Source organism: Rhinopithecus bieti, unplaced genomic scaffold, assembly GCF_001698545.2.
Source record: "Rhinopithecus bieti isolate Rb0 unplaced genomic scaffold, ASM169854v2 scaffold_23096, whole genome shotgun sequence".
Classification (NCBI taxonomy): domain Eukaryota; kingdom Metazoa; phylum Chordata; class Mammalia; order Primates; family Cercopithecidae; genus Rhinopithecus; species Rhinopithecus bieti.
In genome coordinates this window covers 1,026,613-1,030,459 of record NW_016810891.1, presented here as the reverse complement: position 1 = coordinate 1,030,459, position 3,847 = coordinate 1,026,613, and positions in this window count along the sequence as shown.

Here is a 3,847-nt window from a genome sequence, read left to right as displayed (position 1 = left end):
CTTTTCTGGGCAGTGGGTACCTCAAACCCTATTCAGTATGAATGAAAGCATGCCAGTATGCTAGGACTAGCGAAGCTTAGAAATATTTAGAGAAGAGGTTCTCCAACATAGGATTCTGACATGTTTGAAAACACCCCACAGTACCGTCTGAATGCTAGTGTCCTCTGCAAAATTATATGTTGAAATATTATCCCTCAAGGTGATAATATTAGGACGTGGGGTCTTTGGGGAGATGATTGGTCATAAGGGCTGAACTCTCATAAATGCAATTGGTACATCAACAGAAAAGGTCCAAGGGAGCTTGTTTGCCTCTTCCATCACATGAGGACACAGCAAGGTGTCATCTATGATAAAGCAGGCCCTTCCCAGACACTGAATCTGCTGATGCCTTGATCTTAGACTTTCCAGACTCCACAACTCTAAGAAGTAAATTTCTGATGTTTATTAGATATGCAGTGTATGGTATTTTGGTATAGGAGTGCAAATGGACTAAGGCACTTCCCATCCCAATCTGAGCAGTAGAAGGACTCCTGGGACATACACCTGGAGATACTTATCTTCTTCAAGGCCTTCAAGGAGTATCATTATCACATACTCAGCTCATGTTTAATCAACATCCAAGCTTCTAGGAAGAGAAGAAAAAGGTTTATCATCTCTTTGTAAAACCCCAGTCTTGTAACTTCATATCCTAAATGTATTTTGCAGCTGAATAACCTGAGTACAGGTTGTTATTCCACCTAGTGGGTGATTAAACAAATGACGAATTCTTGGTTATCAAAATACTCATATGGCTTTGGGATTTTGAACTGGTAAATATTCATGATGTGTGAAAAATCAAGACACATATTGTATAATCTCAGTCCCATAAAATGGATGTTGTTTTATATACAGACAGGACCTAGAAGAACACATAAAACTGTAAACTCTATGTGATTGTGGATGACTTTGTTCTTTGCTTCTTGTGCTTTTCAGTTTCCTACAATGCACACATTAACTTTTAAAAAATAAGGGTTATTTTACAAATTAAAAAAAACAAACAAATGAGAAAGACATTTTTGTGTGTGTGTGTGTGAAAACATAGGCAACATTTAGAAATGAGATATCTAGTCCCAGGAGTGAGCATTCCAATTTCTTCCTGAAACTGTATTCTTAATAATAGCTTAAGATACCTTTTTCCCCACTCCAAATATTTAGTAGCTCTATGAAAAATTTATTCGTGAAACATGCTTTGCCGATTTGGATTTCATATTTATTTGAAACAGTGTCCCCACCTTTTTAAGATTAAAATTTAGGACAAATACTCTGAAGTCATCAACAATGACTGACATGAAATAAAAAAGAAATGTACCAGTTTTAGAATGATATTTGTTTTTCTGCAAAATGAGGAAAGACGTGACTATTTTAGCCTTTCAATCAGAAGAGTTCTGATATGAATCCAAAACATTTGAACTGCACTTGCAAAATGGTATCATTTTACTAGTACAAAATGCAATGTATAATATCATCCTATGTATTATGTATTGGATGTGTCAATAGTAAATATCCAATAAAAAGTTGGTGCATAGTAAATCAATTATTCTAATGAACTTCATCTTCTACTGTAAATTTATTGTATGGAGTGAAGCAGCTTTTGAATTGGAAGTAGAGTTGAAAGAAAAGTGGAATAAGAATCTATTAAAAACCATAAAAACACACAACCTCCTGAAAGTGCTTGTTTTCAGAGAAGTTGAGATTATAAACCACTTCAAATAAGCCATCGATTAGGGAGACTCATTCATTAGAAAAGATACTTTGTCTGCAACAACATAAAAACCATACATTTTAACAAGTATCTTGTTTTCATGAGGGCAACATTTTACATATGCAATCAAAACACATCCACCCACAGTATCTCAATTACAAATGTCATTCAGTTAATCCCATCCCAAACTGGGTTTGAGATGAATTCAACAGTTCAGAGCTATTCATCCTAGCTCTAATCAACTGAGAAATATTTTATGGAAATAAAAACACCTCTATTTTTTTCTTTCCTTTTTTTTTTTTTTTTTTCCTGTGGCTTTGTTAGTAAAAATGAAATGAACATGCAGTGGAACACAGTAGGACCTCAATATGTGATCTTAATTTCCATTTATATTTACATTGATGATTATGATATTTTTAAACTTAGAAAATGATATGTATTTAACACCTTTGTATCATAACAATTGAAATATGTATTGTAAAAGTTACCTGAATAAAACAATATTTTGTTAAACTGAGTCAGTTGAACTCGACCTTTAATGGATGTGTTACATGTTTTTCAAGATAATGTAGTCCTTTTCTATTACTGCTGCAATAAATTGTCACAAATTTAGCAGTATAAAATAACACTCATTTATTAACCCCCAGTCTTGCAGTCAGAAGTTTGGTTACCGACTGGCTCTGCTGGTCTTTGCCTAGTGCTTTGCAGTGCTGAAGTCAAGGTGTCAGCAGAGTGGTGTTTCTTTCTGGGTGCTCTGTGGGTGAATCCTCTTCCAAGCTCATTCAGATTGTCAGTGAATTCAGTTCCACGTGGTTACTGGACTGAGGTTTCCATTTCCTACCTGACTGTCACAGGTTCTATGAATTAAGGCATGGTTATGTTTGGGGGACTATTATGCCCATTGAAGTTAGATTGATAAATGGTGATTGTGAGAATATTGAGCTTACTTTATGAAAGAGCAACAATATAGTGACTGAATATGATCAAGGAAGATGAAAGGGGAAGAAAACACTGGTTTCTTAGAATTCCTCCTGGCTCCATGAGACAGAGGTTTTGTGTATTGTCAGAGATTTTACCTTTCTTTTCCAAAACACATACTTTTAATATTCAGGTATTTTATCTTCAATTGAGTAAAATAGCATTTCCCATCAAATGATTTGATTGCAAATATTGTTATGGCACATGGCATCTAAACCAGGGTGTCCTGAGTCAAACATAAAATACCAAAACAGGAATTAATTGGATTTCCTTAAGTTATATTAGATGTTTTATTTGAAAGAATTATAAGCCAACATAAACTCAGTTATTCTTATACTCAGTTACTTAGAAATCTGTGCATTCTTGTACTGAATATATTTACAAATAAGATTGGGGAAATGGAACATTCTAAAGTGCTTTTTAAAGAATAATAGTATTTTGTTGGATTAGTTCAAGAAATGGGACATATGAAGGATAGTTGACTTTGCTAAATTTAAATGCTTAGATGATTCAGTGGAAGTCTTTTAGAGATAAACTAAATACACGTTACTGAAGTTCTTCTGTTTGCAGTGAATTTTAACTGCTATTTACAAGAAATTCTGTGAATCAAATGACACTTTTTACTGTAAAAAAATTATGGAAGGAGCCGGGCGTGGTGGCTCAAGCCTGTAATCCCAGCACTTTGGAAGGCTGAGACGGGAGGATCACGAGGTCAGGAGATCGAGACCATCCTGGCTACCATGGTGAAACTCCGTCTCTACTAAAAAAAATACAAAAAAAACTAGCTGGGCGAGGTGGCAGCAGAAATAAAGATGTTCTTTGAAACCAATGAGAACAAAGATACACCATACCAGAATCTCTGAGACACATTTAAAGCAGTGTGTAGAGGGAAATTTATAGCACTAAATGCCCACAAGAGAAAGCAGGAAAGATCTAAAATTGACACTCTAACATCACAATTAAAAGAACTAGAGAAGCAAGAGCAAACACGTTCAAAAGCTAGCAGAAGGCAAGAAATAACTAAGATCAGAGCAGAACTGAAGGAGATAGAGACACAAAAAACCCTCCAAAAAATCAATGAATCCAGGAGTTGGTTTTTTGAAAAGATCAACAAAATTGACAGACCAA